General features: G+C 43.8%; 1 long non-coding RNA gene across 1 annotated transcript; it reads left to right on the forward strand.

Annotated features, from left to right (window-relative positions):
- Positions 1–1,444: 1,444 nt before the first annotated feature.
- LOC121110476 lies at positions 1,445–8,853 on the forward strand. Its single transcript, XR_006938937.1, has 3 exons — positions 1,445–1,745; positions 6,090–7,339; positions 8,438–8,853. It is a non-coding gene; the product is annotated as an uncharacterized LOC121110476 (long non-coding RNA).
- Positions 8,854–14,250: the final 5,397 nt, after the last annotated feature.

Here is a 14,250-nt window from a genome sequence, read left to right on the forward strand (position 1 = left end):
CAAAAGAACTGCTTTGTGACTCAACAGATGGCTGTCACACGATTAATTAGGCACAGACACAGGAAGATGGGGGTCTGGCAGGAGCCAGCACTGCCAGCATTTCCTCTCACGAGCGCTTGTTTAACAACAACCCAAGTTGTTTTCTCACGAGATAAGAACTGGCGTGGTTGTGGGTAGGCTGGGTTTGGGTAGTCTTGCAGTAAAACTTTTCACATGTTTTAAACACTCTGTTTGGGACAAGCTGACACCGCTTGAAGTCCCCAGGCGTGGGTGGGTTGGCAGGGCCCTTACTTTGTTGACACATTGGATTATATAAGCAGCCGGCAGCTATCCTGAGCGTGCATGGGTGTGTGTGTGCATGTGTAGGAGAAGAATAGTGATGGTCCAGACCAGAGACCGTGATGCATATGCATCCCATAATAACTTCCATACGCCGAACTGTCATGTTTAACTGTATGAGACGGGGGGGCGGAGGAGGGAGGCATAGCTTGATTTTTACCTCCAGCAAAATTCCACACTGGTGTGTGTGGGTGGACCTGCCATTTAGTTGAATGCAACAGGGTTGTACTCATTTCCCTCAGTTCCTGGGTGGTATCTCACTAGCTGGTCCTGGTGATAACGCTTTAATGGGAGTAGGTTTAATACCAACAGAACCAGAACATAAGCTTCAGAAATTGTGCTTCTTATCTATATCAGTGGGTTTTTAAAGTAAGAACAGGAGGCAATTCCTATCTGAGTGACTAAAGGCGAGGGAGAGCCTACTCAGCTGTGTCTCCATGCCCACGGGGGTATGGAGCATCTAGGTTGGACTCAGCACCTGAACTTGATGATGGTCACAATACTTACAGGTGCTTTGTCAGATGAGGCCTCAGATGTTTACAGGGTCACAGATTGTGGGTGCCCCATTTTAGGCAGCTGGGCCTTGTTTTCATTGCAGGTACTGTATGGGCACAGCATGAGTTGGATGTGAGAGGATGGTCAGTCAGGGGTTTGTCACTGCCAAGCTGTGCTCTCAGCACTGATGGAAATGAGAAGCTGCTGTGGAGAATTCTGCCCTTAAACTTCTTGGGTTCAGGTTCTTTGAGCTTAAGTGAGGATTTTTATTCATCTACCTACCAGGCTCATTGTGATTAAATGGTTTTGAAGGTGTTTAAGGGATTAGAGCATTTTCAAGGTGGAAATCACCAGGCTTCATTACTTCTCTGACAAAATCTTTGAGGATCAAGTGTGAGAATAACATGGGATTTTGCTGCAGTGCTCTAAGAAGCAAAACAAAGCAATGAGTCAGAAGCCTGGAAATTTGAGATGAACATAATATTTGGGAAGTACCTTTTGGTGAAACCTCTCACATCTTCTGTGGCAGTGAAAGAAACTTAAAGGATGATGTCCCCACAGACATGATCGTATAGATGGGTAACGCATTCTCAGGTAACAGTATGTCCTGGTAGAGCAGCTCTCCTTTGGCTCCTGTTTCACAGCCAGTGGATGTGCATTTAGGGTCTAAGTTTCAGAGCTGGGATCAGTCACAGATGTAGTTCACAGCAGGGGTGCCCCATCCCTGAAAACTAAGCCCTTGGCAGCTGAGCCTGACGTACCTGGGGTTTGCTGGTGACTGCAACGAGTCTTGGATGTGAATCCCTCTAAGCTAAATTAAAAAGATGAGCTTAACTGAGAACTGCCTCTGTTTGGTAACCTCAGCATTGGAGCATGGAGTCATCATGGCAGGACCCTCCTGGAAGTTAAAGGTATGCCTTCTTCTTGCTATTTTTAGGTTGACTGAGATAGATAGGAACCTCCTGAGAGTAATTCATTGTATACTAGGAGAAACATCCCAAACAGTTGATGGTATTGCCTGATTTTTCTCTCTGCTATTGTGGAAGAAGCCTAGATGAATGTTTTAGGCTGAAGAAGCAGCTTTTCAGTACAGAACTACCTGAGATGAAGCATCTAAAATCCTGGCCCTGAGGCTGTTCGTGTTGATAAGAGGTTCATGTAGATAAGAGAAAGCTGGAGAATCTTCAACAAGTTTAAGATCTTTGCCAGCACTCTCACACTGTCCTCGAGTGTACTGACGTACTGACCCACTGATAAATGTTTCACTTGGCTTTGCATTGATCGCAGTGTCAATTCTTGGGCTCAGTGAAACACAGAAAGCAGAAGATGATTTAAAGGCCTTCTACAAGCTTGTGTAGGGGAACGTTATTTGTAAAGCTTGACTTGCTACTTGTAAACTATCTACAGCATTTGTTCATGAAAGAGGAAGAATTTGGGAGAAGAAAAATTCTGTATGGCAGACATTACTCATACTCATTTGTCATGGACTTCTTAGTTTAAAAAAAGCTACTAAAGGTCTTTTAGGTTACTCATCTCAGGAGGTGTGTGGAGGAGGTGTGCAGCTATCTGGGCTACAGACCCCTCACACAGTGACACTGCCAGTATCCGGAAAAACAAGTTTACAGTCTCCTCTCCTACTTTACCCTGGCACAACAAGTCAGAGAAACACCAAAGTTTTTTGGCTTCCCTCCTGCTGGTCTGCACTTGTTATCGCTGTGATTTTTTATGGAGGTGGCTGGTTATAGAGATTTTTTGTCACTCTTTCTGATTCAAGCCAACAATTAAGCCTTGTTAGCTTGACAGAGGCTCAGTCTTGAGTTGAATGAAGAAATTGTATTTATTGATAATCACCCTTAAGGTCGTCGTCAGCTTTCTCATCCCCTTGTTATGAAATAGGCATTGTGAGAAGCTCAGAGTCTAGGAAAACCCCCATAATTGTTTTATACTCAAGAGATCAACAGCAGACGTTTGCTGGCTTACCTACCCCACATCATCTTCAGAGGAGGTGCTACATCCCTCTGCAACTCAGTGTCGTTTTAGATTGTGGTTGGTATTGATTATATTTCACATCATGTTCTACTTTAATAATCCTCTTTCTTTGGGATATTGTGATTGTACAATAGCGGAGTTTATCCAGTCCCTCTTTTTTCAGCACAGAACGGGGATTTTCTTGTCATATTACACTGTGCTTAAGGGAGCTGAGCAAATGGATCTAATCTCCATAACATTCATTTTTCTGCACATTGAGGAAACAAAGCAGCAGTAAATCTGCACATCTGAGTTTTTGTTTTGTTTGTTTTTTCTTCTGTTCAGATATCCCAGTGATTTATGTAAGGAGTTCCTGGGCAGGGGGAGGAGTGAGGCAGCCAAAGGTCTCTAGTTAACTGTGAGTCATATAACATAGCAAGGGATAATGCAAATGCTGAAAAAAATAGAGGAAGGGAGAAGAGGGAGAAAAGTGCTTTTCCTGGTAGGAAAGCCATTAATCATTTAGCTCAAGAGACATCATGGTTTGTGCAGCCTCCCTGGACCTTCCTTTATTAGGAGGAGCTCTGGAAGATTCAGGGTAAGAGAAGAGGGAATCATTAGGAGGATGCTAAAGGCTTGGAAGGGAGTGGACCTGCTTGAAGTCTAGATATCAAACTGAATGAAGATGTGTGTCCAAGGGAGCAATGTTTAGGAGCAGAGCACCTTGTCCCCATTCAATGGAAAAACTTGTTTTCCAGACCTTTTCTGATGAGGAAAGTTGCTGCTCTTGATTCTTCATGCAAACCTCTCCTTACTGGAGGGAAAGGCAGGTGGCAGCTGCTGCCTGGGTGGATGCCAGGAACTGAATCAGGGACCAACGGAGCTGAAAGCATCAGTGCTTAGAGGCTGCGCTAATTGTGTTTTCCTGTCTCATTCCCTGTGGTACAGATGTAACCAGACACACACAGCCCAACCCAAGCACTGTGCTGGTGCTGCTGGCCACACATCCCCATCACAGAACCAGTGTGACTGCGAGGACGCTGTGTGCACTTGGACTGCTTTGTGTCCCTGTGCAGCCCCCAGTGGCCATGTCTCCTGGGCTGAAGGTCACCCTGACTCTGCCTGCCTTGCCCATGGGCTGTTGTGGTTTTTTTCTTGTTGTGGTTGTGTTTTTTTTTTTTCTTTTCCTTTAATGTAATTGTATTTCCATATAATACCTTTGCCATATCTAACTTGTCTGCTATCCAAACAATGGATCCTAGAAGCCCCAAAGGACAAGGAAGCAGAGCTGTGGTGCAGGCACAGTGTCAGTCCCTTAGTCACCCTAGGACAGGTCACCCAGGAGTGTGAGCCACGGCCTGGGACTGATGGCATGGGAGTGTGGCATCTGTGTACTCTCCTAAGCCAGGGCTGAGCTCAGCAGACAGACAGCTTGATCCTGCATCCCTTATCTGCTCTGTGAGGTCGTCACATAACCACTGGGGGATGTCTTCTGAGGAAATCCAGCAGGAAAGCTCAGGTCTCTGTGTCCGAGGGGAGCAGCCATTGCTTGCTTTCTCGCTCTTCTGGGCATCTCTTGAGTATCAAGGGTGTACGGGTGTACATGCTGTACTTTTCTGGGGCATAGCAAGGAAACTGAGTGCCCAAAGGAGGTGCTGCTGCTTCTGGAGTTGTTGCTGTATCTCACAAAAGGGCTAACGGGACACAGACTCATTTCCAAGGGATAAGAGCTGAGAATAAGCTCTTGAAAGAGCTGCAGATGAGACTTAATGTGGTTGTGGATGCTGCAATTAATAATGCAGGAGAGAGACGGATCTGAGACATGTGAAGGGAAGCTACTGAGACAAGCTCACAGCTGTGTGAGCAGAGCCACCATCAGACTGCTGCACAGCTGTGGGCCAGCACCACCACCCTGCTTTGCACTGCAGGATGGCCATGAAGGGCTCAGCAAGAACAGTCTCAGTGTCCTAAAGCAGGTATCTTTTTTTTTTTTTAAAAAAAAAGAAAATAAATATTCATGTCATCACATTCACATTATTCTAAATATTTCTTCTGCTGCCCTGCACGTGCATGTCCTACATATACTTCCATTTTGCCATTTTTCTAGTTTTCTTGTCTGCCCAATATTGCTTTCACTTTCTCTGCTCTGCAGATGTTCTTCAGCCCATTGCTGATGCTTTCCTCTGGTTCCTCTTCTGCCTCCAGCACAAACTGCCTGGCTGTGCTTGGCATAGAGGACTCTCTGTAGAGACTCAATAGGGTGAAGACGACTCTGGTGTCTCTTGTAAGTTCAGCCCACAAAGTGGGGAGTTGCAGAGGGAGTGGAGCAGCTGCTGTGCTGCTCCATGAAATGCCATTATATTATCCATCCATTCCATTGCTTACGTTTGTCCTTTCTTCAGCCCTGCTGCCTTTCGCATGTTTCCTCCTAATCCTTGTTAGAGCAACCCGTCTCAGCTGCTTTGAGTAATGGTGATTTCATTTTCACCCCAATTATTAAAAATTATCTAAATAATCTACTAACTCTGCGCCCTCGAGGTATTTAAAACTTCCTCGTGTCGTCTTGAAATACTTTGCTGCTGTGTAATGATGATATTTATCAAACTGGTGTAAACAGAGTAAAACTGAGATTAAGCCAACAGTTAATCTGCGATTACACTGAAAGCAGAATTTGCCCTTCTCTTTGGCTGCCACCGAAGACAACATTTGGACAAGAGCTAAGCTATGTCAGGCACTCCTAATGTCCCTCCAGAGCCGAAGAGATCTGCAGCAGAATGGATCAGAAGGCAGAACAGAGTGGCAGCTTTGAGGAGCCGTTTTAATTATTCAGGGATTACACAGCTGTGCTAAAATAATGGGGGAAGGATGTCCACAGAAATGATCCTGGATTGCTTTCAGTATAGCTTGTTCAGAGGTCAGATAGGCAGCGTCTTTTTTTTTGGCTTCAGAATGGAAAACCTGCAGTTTGAAGGAGATAACACCTCAGTGTAGCAGAGCCTGATTAATTGAGAAAGGCACATCTATCAGTCATTTCTGTCTCTCTTACAATGGGTCCCTGATGTCGTTATGGAGAGCTGAACAATGGAAAGGTGTATTCATCTCTTTGCTTCCTATTTTCTTTCCCACCTCACTCTGCTGTTGCACCCAGCCTTGATTTCACTGGGCACCACAGTGGCCTCTTACTGAACCCAACAGTTTGGGCCCAGCTTGTTTTTTTTTTTTTTAAAACATATTTTTTTTAAAAGCATGAGCATTTCCTTACTGATTTCAGTGTTGTGATCTTTTAGGACAGGAAGATTAATCTAACTTCTGGGACACAGAGACAAGAGCTAGATGTTATTCCTAGCAGCCAAGGATGAAATATCAGGAGCTGTCAACAGATGAACAGAGCTTGAAGAGATGATGGAAGGCCTGTGGTCAGATATGGGCTTTTAATGATGGGCAGCCTAGGCAGAACGATATGAACTGGTTCTGCACTTCTGAGATGGCTGGAAAGCTGCCAGAGACCTTGGAGACGTTAGGACACCGCTGGAATGAATTTGCGTGCATACTTTGCTTTGTCAAACACAAGGATGTAAAAATACTGTATTCCACCTGAAAGCTGCCTTGTTGCAGAGTCACATCCAGCATCATTGCAAGCATCTTTAGATTGTGAAGAAGTGAAGCCTGTAGCAAGGAAGCAATTGTTAAGGGAGTTAACTGATGTTATTGAATAGGATCTGCATTTGTGGAACAGAATTAGGAGGCGCTTTCTTTACATAAAATAAGAGGAGCCATTCACAGGAGACTGCATACAGAGCACAAGCAAGCTAGGTTGGGAGTTCATGGTAATACTAAATACCTTGCAGTGCATGAGCTATTTTTCACCAGGGAGACCAGAAGCCCTGATCAGTATTAAGAGCCTGTTGTCCTATCGCAAATACAGAGCAAACACAGATAACAGGTAGCCAGCCCTGGAAAATGTTTGTTTATTCTGATACAATGGCAGATTTACGCATAATTTGTGGACCTGCACTTAATCAAATCACATGAACATGTAGGCAAACACGTGCGGCCATGCTTGTGTCTTTCATCAAATGTGATTGATAAAGAAAAGAATTAGTGTAAGGAGTTGCATTGTTGGAGGGCATCGTTGTAAGCCAAACCTCTATCGTCCCAGCGAGCGGAGTTCCAGTAATTGCATTTTAAGGAGTAATAATTGACATTTCAGGTACAAGAAGAGAAGAGCCTGGCTCAATTGTAGAGTATATACCTCTCGAGAATGACACAGGAATGTCATGAATACGAAGACAGCAAATTTTTGGCATCTTTTACCTTTCAGGGGACAGCAGATCAGCACACAGCCTTCACAATGTTCTCCGTCTGTGATGATTTCGTTCTTTTATTTACAGTCTTCCATGGTGATGGAGCCCACAAACTATGTTCCACAAACTCCGTTCCACATTCTTTGACTCCACCTATGGGCAGCGTGGATGGTGAATGCTGGCTGATGGCACCCTCACCCAATTGCAGGAAGCCTGCTGCTCAGCAGCTTGAGGTGAAGCACAGATCCTCCTTCATGGCATGGCACAGGCTGCATGGAAAGCAAGGGAGGACAGAAGCACTTCATCCAGCGCCTGGCAGGATTGTTCAGCCTTCCCCACTGTCCTGTTAACAAGTCTGTTCCCAGAGTAGAGAACCTGAATGAGACCCAGGGCAGCTTTTGACATAGTCATGCTTTATGCTCTGCCATCTCTCTGCTGGCAAGGCACCCAGCAGCTCAGCTTGACAGCGAGAGTCTCACTGCTGTGCTGGAGAAAGCCAGAGTTGTCACAGAAGTTGATATATTTGGGTTTCCTTGGCCAGTGACAGACAAGTGCTTGACAATGTGCTGTGCCTGCTCTAGTGCTCTGCTCCTTGCTGCCTGGGCTCTCAGTGGAGCAGCCAAACCCACAGGAGCTCACATCTTGCATGGGATTATGAGCTCCCAATATAAACCAGGAGGATACCATTGCTGGGCAGACAGGAACAGACAAAAGCATTCATTTAATCTGTGCCATCTACAAGTCTAGAACCAGAACGAGGTTCAAAGCCTTTGGCAGCCTGAGATTGTTGGCAATAGTGAGGCTAGAAAAGCCCTAGCTTAACCTGGAAAGCTGTGCTAAACACCTCACAAGAAAATATTTGTCTCTGAATCAGAGCCTAATTCTTGCTGTTGTTCTCTCATGGGCACTGAAGATCTCAGTGATGCTCTGGACTTCCACGCTTGACAATTTAGGTGTAGGATGAAATTTCCAGGAGCATCCGTTATAGATCTACAGTAGGAAATTAAACATATATTCAGGCATTGAGATCCACTGGCACACTCACACTCCCAAAATTCAGCCTCCAGAATAGGAAGACCATATCCAGAGTGCCTACTGGCAGCAGCCTCTGTTCTGTGCTAACAACTACTCTGCTCTGGGAGCAGTCCTGATAAGCATTATGGATCTATGCATGTTGCAACCATGCCAGGACTCTTCTAACAGATTGAGAGTACGGATTATTGATCCCCAGCATCTGCCTGTGTTGTTTGATTTATTGGTAGAGAAGTGTATGTGAATTCTGAGCCTGAATCCGGATTAAAAACCAGAATTATGTCAATCTGTATCCACAGTGGTCCCAGAAGAGCTGGAGGAACACTCAGTGCAGCAGTCCTGACATGAATTGTCCAAAACGGCTAACTTGCCTGAGTATAATGACTTCAGCTAGAGTTGTATTTATCAGCCAGCTCCAGCCTTCAAGGACTTGGTTCTAAAAGAACCCTGAATTGATTAGTTACCCACCTAAACAGGTTTTACATTCCAGATGAGCTCCTTTATTCAAATGACAGAGGGCCATTATGTTGCTAGAATGATTACCATGTCCTCCATATATGGCTCCAAGTGAATCAGTGATCACTTTTATAAGAAAATTTGCTCCTACAAACTCCTCTGATTTAATGCTGCGGTCATGGATCCAGATTGAGTTACATTCCTACGCCTACCTGAAGATAAGTGGACTTCCAGCCTCACCACCAGACACGTTCATATTTCAGGTATAATAGTCTTCCTTGATTCCTGTTTGTTTTGGCCTCCATCACTGCAGGTTCATTGCTGTAAGATACGTACTGATGAGGGGCCTGAGTTCAGAGACAGAACTCCAAGCAAACCCAGAGTGTTGTAGGATGTAGCAATGTTTTTTTTGTTGTCTTTTTGCTTTTCTAGCAGGCAGTTCTTCCATCACAGTTGCTGTGTTTATGCTCTGCTGTAGTCTGTGCGTTTCTGATAAGCTGGAGAACTGAATTCTGACTAAATGTGGTCATAAATGATCCCGTGACACTTCTACAATTATCTCTGCTAATGCAGCTTTCTGCTCGAGCTCCAGCCTGTCAATGCTATTCTCCATCTGCAGCACTTTTAATTGCAGGTGTAAAGAAGATTGTTCAGTTACTGCTCTCACTTGCTGTGCAGGGCTATCAGTCCTGTTAAATCACTGCTTAATATTTCTAAGTGCAGATTCAAGCCAGCTGCATCCGCATAACCCATACACAGGTTTCACCACCCATCCTTACTAACGCCCTTGGCTTCAACAATATGATTTTTTACTTTTCTAGCCAGTGCTGAAAATTCTTTCAGCATGTGAGGTCTGGGCATGTGGATGACACCCTAAAACTCATTTTCCCACGTGACCTTTTGGACTGGACAACATCTTGCTGAAATGAAAAATTAATGCATGGCTGAACCTCCAACATATTTTCTGTGACACCAAAGTATATTATTGAGTTGATTTTCTTGACCTCTTTTCAAAGGTAGGCTTCAGAAAAGCATGACACTGTAGCACTGTAATTTTCCTCTTGCCAAATCAAACCTGTGGCTGAATTGTGTTGCTTTTATCTACCGCTCGTTTTCCCTGATATTTCACTCCTAGGCTCTTTGGGGAAACGGAGCTAGGAATAGAAGTTGCAGTTTGCAAAGACAAAAGCTTAGAGGCAAGAACTGAAAACGGGGCCGACCTTTGGACTGAGTATTGCATCCTGAGGCTTGCGGATTTATCAGCTGTATCTGCGAAGGCTGATCTGACCTGCGAGGCCAACGCATTCATGTGCTATCGTCACAACTTCTTGTTGTGTAATTGTCTCAACTGTAAAGACACCCCCCTGCCAGCACTGACTTTTAGCCAATTTCCCTTTGCTTTTGTATTCCCAGGCCCTTCTGGTCTTATTTATTCCTTTCTGATAGGTAGAGTGGGAGAGAGATGAAAAAGAGTATATTCCAGAATAGTGTACAGTAGGTGTCCCATGATGAATCATCCTTCCTGCCTATCTACCTCTCCTAAAGTGAGTCATTAGCAGAAGAACACGAGCCCTCTTAAGAGCTAGGCTTTTCTTAGTAAGCCAGTCACTTGCTCTCATGTATAAGAAGATCCATTCTTTTTAAGTTGTTATTGTGCCAACATGAAATAATTGCTGAGATATTTCAGGTTTTCGTCTAGTGCAAATATAAGAAAGATCCATAGTGTTGATGCCCTGAGAGAAAGGAGGCTTATGCCTTAGTAAGGAAACCATCAATTTATTCAGTAGTCCAAGCTTTGTTGGGTTGTTTATTTGTGAAGAAGCGTTCTGTCTTGTCCATAGTTGCACAGAGAATAAGTGATGACTGGCCTTCCACTGAGATCCCGGCGGGGAGGACTTCTGGCCACACTGACAGCTTCCTAATAGCATTTGTGTCCAAATAAAAAGGCAGAGGGTGTTGTACCTCTCTCTGAGTGGCAGCATTTGTACTGCTTTCCTTACTACCCAGAAAAATCTAGAGCTGTGTTCATGTCCTCTGAGAGCCTGGCTGTGCCACCACAGCAGCAAGTGATGTGATGTCTTGAGTGCAATGAGCCTTTCAGACCGTTTTAGATGCCAGAATCCCAGGCCCTTACACAGTCAGTAGAGAGAAAGCATCATAGTTCTTATATTCCCTAGGTGAGGTCCTGAATGTGGCTGCTGTTATAGAATTGCTCCCACCTTTTCTCCTTGTTTCTTTTGGAGTTTCATGTAAAAGTCAATGATTCCATGCTGTTCTTCAAAATGCAATCACAAATATACGGTATCTTGAAAAATATGTGGAGCAGGGGAGGGTTTACAGTGCAAAGAACATCAATGGTAAATAAACAGTTGTGAAATAACTGATTGAAAGGCAAGAACAGACCTTGCAGAGAGTGAGGAACTGCATGGTGACACCTTTAAGACTCTGCCTTCCCTTTCTTCCTTTCTCTGGCTGTTACAATAATCAGAAGCTAAATCCATTTTCATAAATACGTCATGGTATCATGTGCAATGAATTCATTACAGTGAAATGACAAACTCTTGAAGGAACTCAGACGAGAAATGAGAATTCTTAATGAGCTGAATCCTTTCATTCCACATGTCCCCATCATGATGGCTCTGAGCGTTGTGGTGTGGCTACAGGAGATCAGTACTGCGCAAATGAGCAGCAAGGCTGAAGATCTGGATAAAATTTTACTTCAAGCCTTATTTTATTACTCCACCAACAGCCTCCTCTTTAACTTTGTTCTCCCTGTGGGTAAAGTTTGAAATGTCCCACTGAATAGTGGAGTCCAACTACAGCAATTGTACAATGATGGCATACTGTAGCAAGTATGTCAAAGGGGAAGCTTTCAGTGCGTTTACTGAGCTTTTCATGATACAGGTATCTGATGCATCCAAAAATTGTTTTAGTTCTTCGTCCTTCTTCAAGATAATCTTACTGAACGTTAAAGAAAACTGTGTGATGTTTATTTTTTTGTCAAATTTCTGTGGCAATACTGCATGCTACTGCAGCAGGCAGCGAGGGGAATCTTAAAATGTTTTGCCAGTCCAGTGCCCAAAATCTCTCTAAGTCCCAGAGGTATTGCAAGCTTTTGGCAGAGTAGAGGCTGGCATGAAAAGCCATGGACATTCCACCTACAGTAACAGAGCTCTGGTAAAGGAATCTGTAGGCTGGAAACTGAACGCATGGAGGAGCAGATATGGGTCACCATATGGGCCCTCAGTCATTGGCTCCATCATCACTGTTTGTATCAAGAGCCAGAGCCAAGCTCTCCATAACGTGTCTCCTTCTCCACATCCACCTTTGCTAGCTCCTCTATGTTTCTCTTCCTACAGAGGGAACAGTGCATTTCTGCTTATCATTGTGGCACTGAGGGATGTGGTTTAGAGAGCATAGTGATCGTGGTTGGATTAGAGGATTTTAGTGGTCTTTTCCAACCTTAATGATTCTATGATTTTATGATCTCTTCCATAGGGCAGCAGAACTCAGTTTTCCTGCTCTTGAACAGTTGGCCCTGGCCAAAAGTCTGGCTTGCATTTACACTGCAACCCCGTTTTGTTTGCTTGGCTTTCACGCTCCTATGACCTGCCCACAACAACAGAGCAGTTACCAGCCTCCTGGTTATTAGGAACCATATTGTAGAGCTGTATCCACATTTTTCAAAGTTTTATCACTTGTGGAATTCTTCCAAAGAGATATGGAAAAAAAAAAAACCACCACCAACGACAGCAACAAACCCAAACCCACAAGCCACATGACAGGACCATGCATCAGTAGTTCTAACCTTCGTCAGCTTGTTGTTCAGTTTATGATTATTCTGTGTACAGGATAGATTATAAAATGTTCCCTTGACATCATCTCAATGACAATCTGGTTTGAAGTAAGGGAAGATTTTAATGGAAAAATATCCAAACACATCTTGAAAACATTTTTGACTCTTGTTGTCCCAAATCCCTCATTTCTGTCCTGTAGGGTAGAAAATGTTGCTATTTCCAGTTTCTGGATACCATAATCTGGCTGATTTATTTTTATAACCAAAATAATTGTATGTCTGATTTGCCAAGAATTTAAAAAATTCCAGGCAGCTCTCAGTATTTATGTCACCATAGCACCAGTTGTCCTGGCAGGGGTTGGGGATTTTTACAGTGCATGCTGTACAAGCAGAGCCTTCAAAAAGAATCTGCGTTAGAGCTTGATTCTTTACTTCTGCAACCCATTTCTGCCATGTTTCATTCACTGTGAGAAAATGTGAGGTACTGAGATGGATATCACCACTCAACTAGTGAACACTAGTAGTAGATCGCCAGCTGAAAGTATATCTTGTCCTGTTGCAGTAAGGTGAAGCTAACAGGATCTTTCTGCTGGGATTATATGTGGAGATATAATATGATAGCTGCTGATGTAAAAACACATCCTTTCTCAAGTACAAATGTAGAAGCCAGGTGATTCCTTAGGAGAAGAACCACTGTCATGCAAAGCTGAACCAGTTGGTGGACGCTTAGGTAATAAATGATGACAACATCTAGACAGGAGATGAAATGTTTTGTGGAGGGAGTTCAGTGTCAGATTCAGAGCAAGCTTGGGAACTCTCTCCACTTCTCCAGATCTCCCACAGGCTTCACTTTGAAAAAAAGAAATATGCTACAAATGTGGTACTTCAGCACCTCCGTATCAGTGCAGGGGGAACCTACCAAAAGGGCATGCTGATACCCCTTTTTGTCCCAGCTGGACTTCTCACCATCAGTCAGTGAAGTGACACAAATGAATCCCCCGATGCCCAAAGAGTGTGCAAAATGCCATCATAGTGCTGTATTTTACCCGATTGCTGTGGTTTGCTTCTCTCCCTTCAAGTCTTCTTAAAGACCCCAACCAGCACATGAAAGGCAAAATACCATCCCCTTTTCTTGCTTTTCCCTAGTGCCATGGCCTAATTTCTAACATAACATTTTTGGCAAGTTCCAGTGCAAGGCTCCTTGTTTGGTATTACTGAAATCTTTCCATTTGGATTAATTTGGTTGGTGTTTAACTTTGCCTTATATGCTTAAGTAACAGGCTGAGCAGAATGCTTGTTACCTTGGGCAACCCAAAACTGACTGCTGGTAAGTTGGTTTTATTCACTGGCAATTTGTTCCTAAACAGAGCTAGGCAAACAATTAGTAGTAGACAATTCATCCATTTAATTTATCCCTTTCATTTTTTTTCTGTTCTATTTTCAGATTCCTTTTTATACAGTCTTAGATTAGATTCTCAGTTGGTCTAAATTGCTGATGGAACTATACAGATTAAACTCAACTAGACCAGACTTTCTGACTTTTACTGACACATTAATTACCCAAAAAAGTTCAGTGTCCACAAAAGCAAACGTCTGTATCTACGAGCTGATTGGGATCTCTTCCTTCCATTTTGAGCTGTGACTCTCCCTTATTTTCTCACATTTCATGTGAATGGTCAGCTAAATCATGCAGCATTGTTTCTGCCCCTGGCTGAATGTCTGCAGCTATGCAAGCCAGAGGGCTGATTCTTCTGGTTCGAGTTGTAGTATATGCACATGTGTTGTATATTCCTTTTGTGCAGGAGCATGTACCTGGTCTTTGGTCACATCCTTCCTGCAGAGATGCTATGGCATCAGGAA

Source organism: Gallus gallus, chromosome 3 (genome assembly GCF_016699485.2).
Source record: "Gallus gallus isolate bGalGal1 chromosome 3, bGalGal1.mat.broiler.GRCg7b, whole genome shotgun sequence".
NCBI classification, from domain to species: Eukaryota; Metazoa; Chordata; class Aves; order Galliformes; family Phasianidae; genus Gallus; species Gallus gallus.